This window comes from Triticum urartu, chromosome 1A, assembly GCF_056163025.1.
Source record: "Triticum urartu cultivar PI428250 chromosome 1A, HENAU_Tu73, whole genome shotgun sequence".
Classification (NCBI taxonomy): domain Eukaryota; kingdom Viridiplantae; phylum Streptophyta; class Magnoliopsida; order Poales; family Poaceae; genus Triticum; species Triticum urartu.
In genome coordinates, this window is record NC_141873.1 from 232,358,732 (window position 1) to 232,371,457 (window position 12,726).

At 42.7% G+C, this 12,726-nt stretch overlaps 1 long non-coding RNA gene across 1 annotated transcript; it reads left to right on the forward strand.

Annotated features, from left to right (window-relative positions):
- Positions 1–4,299: 4,299 nt before the first annotated feature.
- LOC125520221 (uncharacterized) lies at positions 4,300–8,023 on the forward strand. The gene is made up of 2 exons (XR_007288558.2): positions 4,300–4,785; positions 7,724–8,023. It is a non-coding gene; the product is annotated as an uncharacterized LOC125520221 (long non-coding RNA).
- Positions 8,024–12,726: the final 4,703 nt, after the last annotated feature.

Sequence of the window (12,726 nt, forward strand, 5' to 3'; positions counted from 1 at the left end):
AGGCTTGGCAATACAGATATGTAGATCTCCTCCCTTGTAACCGACTCTGTGTAAGCCTAGGCCCCTCCGGTGTCTATATAAACTGGAGAGTTTAGTCCGTAGGACAACAACAATCATACCATAGGCTAGCTTCTAGGGTTTAGCCTCTATGATCTCGTGGTAGATCAACTCTTGTAATACTCATATCATCAAGATCAATCAAGCAGGACATAGGGTATTACCTCCATCAAGAGGGCCCGAACCTGGGTAAACATCGTGTCCCCCGCCTCCTGTTACCATCCGCCTTAGATGCACAGTTCGGGACCCCCTACCCGAGATACGCCGGTTTTGACACCGACAATAGCTAACCAAGTTTAGCCTTTAAAGAAAAATATAGCCACATATGCATGACTGTGACTCCCAAAAAGCTGTTGTGCATGCACGCAAGTGGTGGAGCCAAGGCCCACATGCCAACTAAAATAATCCAATCCCATCAGCTAATTAGAGGCAAGTGGCCGGTTCAAATCTCAGTCAACTAGCAATTAATCGAAGGAATAGACTAAAGAAAGAACCCAACCGACCGCTCCCACGATCTCAGGCACGACCCCATTATCAGGAAAGTGGGTGCGCCCTCCAGAGGAATCTACTGCTCTCCCGCCCCTATAAATACTTCCATACCTTCACGTATAAGAGGTTGGACTGCTCATTTCATCTGTTGTTCTGCTGCTGCTACACATATACTTCTACAAGAAAAATCCCACACACACATACGTGAGGAGAGGGAAATTTGGAGGAGTTCAACAAGAAGGTGAGATTTATGGTGCTCTCCTAATCCTTTTGCTTCTCTGGTTGGACTCATTTTTGCTGCAGAGTTCTCTGGTTTTCTTTCTCCTCTAGTAGAAATATTCTACTACACACCATAAATCACATAAAAGCACACGGAGAAAGAAGAGGCAATGTTGAAGGTCAGATTCATGGGTCTTCCCGAGCCCCTGATTTGGCCATTGTGGTACAGATCAGGGAGCTTTCTTCTTCCTCCCCTCTCAAAACTCTAGCACTTGGTTCAACCATCATGGTACAAATCAAGGAGCATGTTTCATCTCTCCAAAATTCTCGTCCTTAGTCCGGCCATCGCAGTACAGACTAAGGTGCATGTTTAATCCATCTCAAATTTTTTTCCTTGGTTTGTCCATCACGGTACAAACCAAGGGACATTTTATATACACCCCAAATTGTTGCCTTTGGTTCGGCCATCATGGTACAAATCAAGGAGCATGTTATATCTACCCCAAACTTTCGCCTTCGACTCGGCCATCATGGTACGAGCAAAGGAGCATGCATGTTCCTTCTGCATGTTGCATATGCTTTGTCCTAATGATCTCCTTCTTGATTCGGTCCCCTTAGCAATACTGACGAGGACGATCATCTCGTTTCTTGGTTTGGTCCCTATACACGGATACGAATCAAGAGATTATCATAGGCACGAAAACTTCATAAAAATGCCTTAATTTGGTCACCATAAAAAATGGATATGAAGTTGGAATGAAATCACGAATATGCTAAACTGAATTCGTTCTTGTTCGGTTGCGCTACGGACCGTATGTGTCGCGTTAGCTATAATACAAACGAGAATATATAAAATGTTGCTTCACTTGGTTACGCTACACGAGGGAATTATCCTAATGCTACTCGGTGTTAGTAATAATAGGCAAAACTTAATAAAATGTGTTCATGTTACACACCCAAAAAACAAAATCATGCAAGATGGATTAAAAAACATGTTGGATCATAAAAACCAATCTTACTTGGTTACGATACACGCGGGCATTATCTTAATGCTATGAAGTGTTAGTAGTAATACATGTGAGAGAAAATTAAACAAAATATCCGGGCCACATATTTTGGCCAAAGTAAAATAAAATATGTCATGGGATGCTCCAATGCTATAAGAGACTAAACTTTTAGCATCATCACAAATGGATATAACAAACTCACTTTACTTGGGTTATGCTACACACGAGCGCCAACAAAATGATGCTATGTGGGGTTAGTGCTAATACCATTTAAGGTACAAACATAAACAAAAACGATAGATAAAATATGACTCATGCAATACCATAATTGCTCCACAAACCTTTGCTTGGTTACGCTGCATGCGGGCATTATCTTAGTGCTACGCGGTGTTAGTAGTAATACAGGTAAAATGGAACTTAATAAAAAATAAGTTCACTCCACACTCACATACGCATACAAAGTTCAAGTAAAATGCATGATAAGGCATATCTCATGTAGCCCACATAGGCTTTAAACAAACAAAAATATCATGAACAAACTCCATACGGATCAAGCTATACGTGTGTGTCATATCATTGCACCGCGTTGTTAGTTTTGATACCGTATGAAGTCAAAATCAGCAAAAAAATGGCACATATCACACGCACCATAAAAAGCATTAAGATTGTGTCAGAAAGCTTCTGTCCGTTACGCTAAACACGGGCACCACATCAGTGTCGCGCAATGATAGTAGTAATGTGATGATGCAGAACTCATTAAAATTGGCATGTCACATATATCCATGCCACCAAAACCTAATATATCATACCAAATTCCTAAAGAAAAAAATATATATACATACCCTATGTGCCAAAGTAGGATAAAATTATGCCTAGCTAAAATCAACCATCATTCTGCACCATCATATAAATGAGGTTGACCACAACTAAACATGCTAGGAAAATGTACTCCAACATGTCAAACATGAAATCATGGAGGAGTATTTGCATGAAACCAAACTTCAAGCTCACCAACCAGGAGTTCGTCGTCGACCACGAAGAGGATTTCTCTTGTAGTATGTTGTAATAGGAATGTGATGCAATCCTATGTAATAGATATGTTGGAATTCTTAATCGGGGGTTTTCTCTTCGGAGATGTAATTAACAGAATTTTTAGGTAAATGTAAGAGTTCTAGAAATAAAGTACCTGCAATGTTTGATTCTATTTTTATTTGTTTGCATTCAAATTTTATTCTGTATCAATGACGTGGACGTGTATTTTCACGCCCACCATTTTCCCGTCATTAGATTCTGGCACGCCCGGTGGGACATATTTCTCCCCTCATCTTCGAATTCCAACATAGGATTGCAACACATGAATTTCCATAGTACATGAAACATAAAGTATTATGTACGTGTACACGAAAAAAGGATGAAGAAAACTAATATATGGTTTATTTAGTTTGAAGGTATGGAAGGCCGGGTGCCGCAGTCAATGAGCCTCCGCATTGGAGACATTTGGCTTGATGTGCCAGTTGGTCCATGTGCAACTTCAACAAATTAGCATCTGGATAATATGACTGCATCACCGACTGAACATGACCAAGGAATGGAAGTCTTCTCTCCACTCAAGTTTGGGATAAGTATGAGGGTAGACAAAGAAGGAAAAGGGAAGACAATGGACAAACTCCACTATGAGCAACCTATGAATGGGGGCAATACCATGATTATATTTCCCTCCTCATCGTTTCTTCATGGAAGGACATCAAAGGTTCAGAATAAAGGTCAAGCTGATGCTTCAGAGCCTATTCTTCCGCTGGCTGATAAATCCATTAGATAATGCTCTGAGACGGTTCTCAAGTTTCCCCTTGAATGCAAGAAAAGTACCCCAATTCCCATGGCTATGAAACATGTCATGTGAACCCAACGTCAACATTGTCATGTCCTTTGTCGTCATCAACACCCATTGCATATGATTCCCCTCAGACTTCATTGGAGTCGGTGTGCCATCAACCTCAGCAAAGAAATGTTCGCCATGTCAACCTTCACAATATTAAGGTCGGCAAAGTCCATATCCAATTCCCCAAGAGTGTCGACAACAATCATCCAGATCGCCTTTTTTCATATCAGCAAGGGCGGTGTAACACCCCGGTAATCATGCTACAGTAATCCCTGAGATCAAGGTAATCATTTTGCTATAACAATGCTTAGTTACTTTGATCAATATCCCATTTGTAATTCCAGTCAAATTCTAATTCAAATTCTAAGTGAAATTCCAAATTACTCAAGCATGAAAACAAAAATGTCCATCATGTGGCAAATAATAAATTGTTAATGCTGGTGGTGAACCAACATTTTTAAAATTATTTAACTGCCCTTATAATAACCTAATTAAAACAGTGTCAACAACATTTAATTAGGCCAAATAGATATAGGCCGAAATATATAAGTTTGCAAGTGATCTGAAACTTTGTGAGAGTCATCATACGACTGTATTGCATTTATGTGCTAGGTCTCATAATTTACTAAAATCATCTAGTTCCCCAAATAAATAGAATACATTCTTAGAAAAAGAAAAGCAGTAATATAAAAGTAAAATGGCAAGACCTCACTATCCAATTGGCCCACTTGCTATAGCCCAGCCCACCAGTGCCTCATCCCTAACATCCTGTTCATCCCACGGGGCAGCCATCCGAAGCCCCATGGCAGCTATAAGGGCCTCCCCGTCGTCATTGACTAACCCTAGCCCATCTTCTCCCTCGCCCCCTCGCGTAGCTCTCACCGCCGCACCACCCGAATGTTGTCGTCGCCGCGCCATTGTCGTCTTCGTGGCCATCGGTCTCCTTGGCGACTGGGAGGACATCCAGAAGCTCTGGCGACATCGACTACACCACCTGCAATACCAGGGCGGAGCCGGGGACCATTGCTGACGTTGCCTCGACTGATCCCCTCCGCCGGCGTCCGCCTCGGCCTCGCCTTCGATCCGCCGCCTCCAGCCCCCCCTGACGTGTCTGAGCACGCCACCAGCTCCGGGGTGAGCTCGTGCATCTCCTCCCCCTCTTCGTTCACTCGCATATGCAACGTAGGCCTAGGTCCGTCGAGCCCCATCGTAGTCGGCATCAGTCGTCGCCGCACCCGTTGCTCCGGTCCATCTCCGGCCTTCCCAACCTCGCCATCAAACTCGCGTTGACAATCTCGTCCGGTTCCCCCTCCTCCCAACCTCGATCCATCACCGTACAGCCCGGCATCACGCATCAGACACCATGGCCAAAGCTCGGGTCGCCCGCGCGACCTACCTCGCCTTGGGCCGCGTTTGGCCGTGCCTGCCTGCCCCGTGCTGCTCCCCGCCATGCCCAGCGCTGGCCGCCGCTCGCCCTGGTCGCGTCCAAGGCGAGCACCCGCAACCGCCGCGGTCCCTTCTCCGCATACTGCCATTGATGTTGTGCTGCAGCTCCTGCTATTGCTGTTGTGTCGTTGCAGTTGCTCTGCTTACTGCTGGTGCTCTATGCTCCGCTGCCTTGGCCGCCTGTGCTCTCCTGCTGCTGCTCTACGCTGCTACTGCTCTCTACGCTGCTACTGCTGTTGTTCCATGATGCTTTCTAGCTAGGTGTTGTTGCTTTCCTCCATGGCCAGTGTGTGTGTGCGCCTTGTGTGTGTGGTGTGTGTAGCCGCCTAGGCCACTACTACCTGGGTCGGCCCCTGTTGAGATTAGGAAACTAATCCCCATTAGTGCTAATCCCCCTAAATTAACTAAGTTGATTGATTTGGTCTAGATGTAGTCTATGTCATGTGGGCCTATCTTGTTTCTTAAAAAAGCCTAATTTAAAGTCTGTTTCAATGTCAAGTAGGCCCCACTTATACTATTCATTGGTTGACCGGTCAATTGTTGACTGAGTCAACCCAGCCCCTGGCCCCATCGGTCATACATAGTGGGTAGGTGTTGTTGTATACAAAAGGTATTCACTGTTTTTATTTTCGAATTAGAAAGAATTAAATTCAAGAAATCATTTAATCTTTGAAAATTAATAGAAAATAAACCGTAAGTCAGATGAAAAAGTTTTATATATCAAAGTTGCTCAGAAAAATCCAACGATCCGAATACGCGATCCGTTCACCTATCACATGCCCCGAGCATGCTGAGCATGGAACCGTCCCCTCTCTTTTCATCTGTCCGGAAAACGCCAGATGCCAAAAAAAACCTACGGATGTTTTTCCTCTCCGTCTGCAATGTCTAGCACCGCGTTAGTTCACCCCTAACACCGCGTATTACCATGTTATGATTTATGATGCTGTGTTTGCTTTATATTTATTGTTTCTCCCCCCTCTTCTCTCCGGTAATTCCCGACACCGATGTTGCCCCTGTGATCGACTACGTCGACGACGACCCTTCTTCCCTTTCAGCGGAGCTTCCAGGCAAGCCCCCCCTTTGATCATCCCGATATCGCCCATTCCATTCTCTCATGCTTGCATTAGATTTTGCTACCGTAATTGATTGCTCCTATTCTGATGCATGGCCTACTTTTGTAACCTGCTTATTGTTACCTACCTTCTTATCCTAAACTACTTAGTATAGGTTGGTTACTGATCCATCAGTGACCCCCACCTGATCGAAGACCAGAGCCCGACACCTCACATCACTTCACGCCCCTTTTGTTGCTCGACTCTGCAGAGTTACCATCGAGTGCTGAGGGTGGAACCTCATACATCACTCCTGATGAGATATCTATAGTGTAGCTATCCAGTCGTGGTCATCGAGGGTGATTTCCTCCTAAACCACTTCCGACACGGCTCTGTCGTGCAACCCCTCAAGTGTGAACCTCGAGGGTGGATCCTCTTATGTTCACCTTGATGATTACATCGATTGGAATTCACCGGGGGTGATTCCTCGGGTTTTCCCCTTGGTGTTAGACACACGGTTACTATGGTTACTATGACTTTACACTGAACCATGTTACTAAAGACGGGTCGGCCCCGAGGGGTACCCGCGCGAGCTTAATTGTGAGTGATGTGGAGTCGGGTTGACCTGGAAGGTGCCCGCGAGATTCTTACGAGGAATGGCCGGGCATTCTTAGCCCTTGCCGCAAGTCCTCGAGATAGGGCGACGGGGTCACATCTTTCGTGAGTCTCCGCTTGTTACCGCATGTTCCTAATCCACTATGATTTGGATATTTGATCCGAGGGGCCTCTGGCCTGATAGCACTAACCATCACGTGGGCATTGTATGGGCGTTCTGCATGAGCCAAAGCTTAATAGACGTCAGCGACTGAGCGGCGCGCGCTGGGTTGGACTGGTAAGCTCCTGCCTTTTTTAAGGAGGTAGCTAGGTCTGCTCACCAGCCGCCCACGCAACATGCAGGAGTTTTCGGGGCGATGGTCCATGACCCCTGGGGGCATAGGTTTAGCCCGGCGTGCTGACCTCTCTATTAAGCCTAGGTCGGGTTGCGGCGTATTGTTTGGCCGAGGCCGGGCAAGACCCAGGAAAGTGTGTCCGGCCGGAGTTAATCGAGCGTGGTGGGTAAGTTGGTGCACCCCTGCAGGGAAGAAAACATCAATCGATAGCCTGTCCTACAGTAACGGACACTTGGAGTTGTATCCCGATCGATACAACTAGAATTGGATACTTGAGAGGAGAAATGGTTATGAGGAATGGATAGTATGGCTCTGGGATTGCTTTCTCGCAGGGAGTCGAGAAAGGATCTCTAGCCGAGGATGATAACACTACTACTACTGTACATTATGTTGATCTGTACTCTTCCATATGCTGCAAGATGCTGGAAGATGCTAGTCTTCGATAGGCTAGGCTTTTCCCTTCTCTTATGGCATTTTGTAGTTTAGTCCACAGATACATCCCATTTCCTTTGATACAAATGCATACTTAGTTTAGATCTAATGTAAGTCTTGCGAGTACTTTGGATGAGTACTCACGGTTGCTTTGCTACCTCTTTTTCCCCTATACCCGGTTGTTGCGACCAGATGACGGATCCTAGGAGCCGGGCGATACCACTGACGACTACTACTACCCCAAGGGTGCCTACTACTACGTGATGGCCGCTGGCGACTTGGAGTAGTTAGGAGGCTCCCAGGCAGGAGGTCTTGCCTTTTCGACCGTTGTTGCTTTTGTGTTAGCATTCTTAAGGCAGAATTGTTTAACTTGTGTCTGTACTCAGATATTGTTGCTTCCGCCGACTCTTGTGTATTCGAGCCCTTGAGGCCCCTGGCTTGTAATATAAAGCTTGTATTATTTTAATTTGTGTCTAGAGTCATGTTGTGATATCTTCCCGTGAGTCCTTGATCTCGAGATCGTACACATTTGCGTGTATGATTAGTGTGTGATTGAATCAAGGGCGTCACAGGCGGTATAAGAATTCATACAAAGTGGCTAGCAACCCTTCAACAGTTGTTGCCTTCATAAGGTTCATCTGGAAAAAGTATCTTAATCACGCCAAGTGGCGTGTTGTTGCCCTTGACTGTGAATACACTAGATATGTCCACAACAAAGAGCGTAAGAAGCTTCCACTTGAGAAACAAGTTGCTCTCTCCAATCAAGAGCCACAACGCGCTACTCTCTTGCAGCTTTGTGTGGGCAAGCATTGTCTAATTTACCAGCTATACCAGGCTCAGTCTAGGAGTTTTATCCCTCCACTTCTCCGTCACTTCCTTGACAATGACACAGTTGAATTTGCGGGTGCCGCCATTGGCAATGACATCGCAAAACTAAAGTTCTATAACTTGGGTATCAGAAATCCCGTCGATGTGCATGGACTAGGTATCAAGGTTCATAATCAAAAATTTGGCAACTTGGTTTCATTGGATAAACTAGCAAAGAAGGTTGCAAACATAAGTCTTAACAAGGACAAAAGCATCACTATCAGTCAGTGGGAGAAGTCCAACCTAGACCATGACCAGATCAAGTATGCATGATTGGATGCCTATGCGAGCTTCGAGGTTTATAGGAGACATTCCAACATAACCGGTTATCTTAGAACCCACTGAAATGTTTGTTTCTGGGTGAAGTATGTAACTGGTTATCTTAGAGCATGTTGAAATGTTTCTTCCCAAGTGAAGTACATAAGAAAAGGTTGTTGAGTCTTGATCAAGGAAAATATGTACACGGCCATTGTTTCTTTATATTATGGTTATGCCTATTTTGCAAGGTGCATTTTTAATATGACGACGCAGGGAAGCAAATGTTCTTGTATCATCATCATTTTGTTTTCATAGAAGACAAGTGAATCTGAATAGAAATGACTTATATTTTGCATTAATGCTCACAATACAAATGTTGCAACATTATGTGCACTTAATTTAAAGAAAATTGTGACACAGAAAAAAGACTCCAACGACTTACGAGTATAAACTGTGATGAAAAAAAGAAGAAAATCAAATCATCATAATTACTCCATACCCTCATGAGTCTAAACTGGGGCACAAAAAATTACTCCAGCAACTTACGAGTATAAACTGTGATGCAAAGAAAAGAAATCATCAAGCGTACTCCACACCCACAAGAGTATAAACTGGGACACACCACAAAAAAGTGATTACTCCAACAACTTACGAGTATAAACTATGATGCTAAGAAAATAAATCATCAAGCGTACTCCGTACCCTTAAGAGTATAAACTGGGGCACATAAAGAAAAAAATACCCTTAAGAGTATAAACTGGGGCACATAAAGAAAAAAATACTCCACACCCTCATGAGTATAAACTGAGGCGCATTTTTTTTTACTCCAATGACTTATGAGTATAAACTGTGATGCAGAAAAAAATCAAACATACTCCATACCCTCATGAGTATAAAGTGGGGCACAAAAAAAACTCCAACGACTTACGAGTATAAACTGTGATGAAAAAAAGCTCACCAAAAGATATATATATATATATATATATATATATATATAACTCCATACCCTCATGAGTATAAACTGGGGCACCCAAAAAACATATACTCCAATAAACTTATGAGACTAAACTATGGCATCTAAAAAAAATAAAAAACATACACTCCAATAAACTTACGAGTCTAAATTGTGATAAAAAAATACTCCATACCCTCATGAGTATAAACTGAGGAACACAGAAAAATACACTCCATACCCTCACGAGTCTAAACTGGGGTACCTAAAAAACATATACTCCAATAACTTATAAGTCTAAACTGTGTCTTATAACAAAAAAAATACTCCAATGACTTATGAGTATAAACTGTGATGAAAAAAGAAAATCAAATCATCATACTTACTCCATACCCTCATGAGTGTAAACTGGGGCACACAAAAAATACTCCAACGACTTACGAGTATAAACTGTGATAAAAATCATCATAATTACTCCACACCCTTATGAGTATAAATTGGGGCAAAAAATAAAATATACTCCAACGACTTACGAGTATAAATTGTGACATAAAAATAAAAATACTCCATACCCTTACAAGTCTAAACTGGGGCACCAAAAAAATATACTCCAACAACTTACGAGTCTAAACCGTGAATCACCAAACATACTCCAATACATCACGAGTATAAACTGTGGCATAAACACAAATATTCTCCAAAAAACTTATGAGTCTAAACTATGTCTTAAAACCAAAAAAATATACTCCAACAACTTACGAGTCTAAACTGTGATGCAAAAAAACACCAAACATACTCCAATACCTCATGAGTATAAACTGTGGCATAAAAACAAATATTCTCCAAAAACTTATGAGTCTAAACTATGTCTAAAAATCCAATAATATATTACTCCAACAACTTACGAGTTTAAACTGCGACATAAAAATCTATCACTCCAATAAACTTACGAGTATAAAACTATGACATAAAAGTCTACTCCAATGCCTCGTGAGTATAAACTATGGCATATATAAAGAAAATATTACTCCAACAACTTACGAGTCTAAAATGTGATGCGGAAAAATCATCAAACAAACTCTGCAGAAAAATCATCAAACAAACTCTGAGATAACGTGAGTATAGATTGTGTCATATAAATAAAATTTACTCCAAAATCTCATGAGTTTAAACCATGTGATAAAGTATAGCAATTTTACTCCAATAATTTACGAGTATAAATTATGACATAAAAATCATTTTTAATGGTTATAACAACGGGTCGAACATAAAGAATGACATAGTTGCCCATCACGAAGTAAAATGCTATTTAATAAAAGGCAAAACAAAATGAAACACAAATATGAGAATAACTCATTCCTATCAATTTTGAGGAACAAATGTGTGCTCCATGATGATCTCTATGCTTGAATATTGTTGGTTACTTCCATGATGGGCCCAAAGGGGATACTAGCGCCATGAAGGTGGTGTCATAAAAGAGCACCACCATGCTCAAAAAGTTTTCAACAACCCCAAATGGATGCAACTCCACTAAGAGTAAATTAATATGCAAGTTTATGGGAGAATATTGAAAAGAGTGCAGGGGCAAGTTTTACCCTGAATCTCCTATAGTAATTAGCATGTCTTCAGAAAAATATTCTCCACAGATGTTGGGAGAATATTCGACCCAAACATCTCCTAATATGTAGGACTTGTGAGACGTGGAAATGGAAATTTGTTCTGGGTACCCCGTGGCACGCGGGAGGGACGTTCATCTACATCACTCCCATATATAACTTTATGCAAGCACATGAAGATCCTACCCCAGGAGGTTGGGGGAAAATCAACCTTACCTTATCCAATATGCTAAGGACAAGTTCATCAAAAGATCTCCAAGGCTAGCAAAACGCAATAGCTTTGAAGGTTGAAGTCATCCACAAAAGTCACATACATATCACCTTGATATTTTGGGTGAATGCCAAAACCTCTATCAAGGAATACATGGGTAAAGTTCATCTTGCCCTTCAACAAAAGTGGGAAGAGATTGTTGACTTTTGAAATCATTTGGCAACTAAGATATATAACAAAACGAAATACATCATGGAGTTGAGACGACCATCCATCTCGAGGCTCATTGTGTATATAAACATGCATACTGCATCATGAGGCCAGGGTAAATTCTCTGAATCACATGAGTATAGTAAGATGCTCAAGGCAACATGAATATGGATTGGTAGCCATATGTACAAAAAAATTATACATACTCCAACATCTTAAGAGTATAAACCGTGCTGCAAGAAATCAATGGAAATTAAATCAACAACAACAACAAAGCCTTTAGTCCCAAATAAGTTGGGGTAGGCTAGAGGTGAAACCCATAAGATCTCGCAACCAACTCATGGCTCTGGCACATGGATAGCAAGCTTCCACGCACCCCTGTCCATAGCTAGCTCTTTGGTGATACTCCAATCCTTCAGGTCTCTCTTAACGGACTCCTCCCATGTCAAATTCGGTCTATCCCGCCCTCTCTTGACATTCTCCGCACGCTTTAGTCGTCCACTATGCACCGGAGCTTCTGGAGGCCTGCGCTGAATATGCCCAAACCATCTCAGACGATGTTGGACAAGCTTCACTTCAAATGGTGCTACCCCAACTATATCTCGTATATCATCATTCCGAACTCGATCCTTCCTCGTGTGGCCACACATCCATCTCAACATACGCATCTCCGCCACACCTAACTGTTGAACATGTCGCCTTTTAGTCAGCCAACACTCAGCGCCATACAACATTGCGGGTCGAACCGCCGTCCTGTAGAACTTGCCTTTTAGCTTTTGTGGCACTCTCTTGTCACAGAGAATGCCAGAAGCTTGGCGCCACTTCATCCATCCGGCTTTGATTCGATGGTTCACATCTTCATCAATACCCCCATCCTCCTGCAGCATTGACCCCAAATACCGAAAGGTGTCCTTCTGAGGTACCACCTGGCCATCAAGGCTAACCTCCTCCTCACACCTAGTAGTACTGAAACCGGACATCATGTACTCGGTTTTAGTTCTACTAAGCCTAAACCCTTTCGATTCCAAGGTTTGTCTCCACAACTCTAACTTCCTATTTACCCCCGTCCGACTATTGTCAA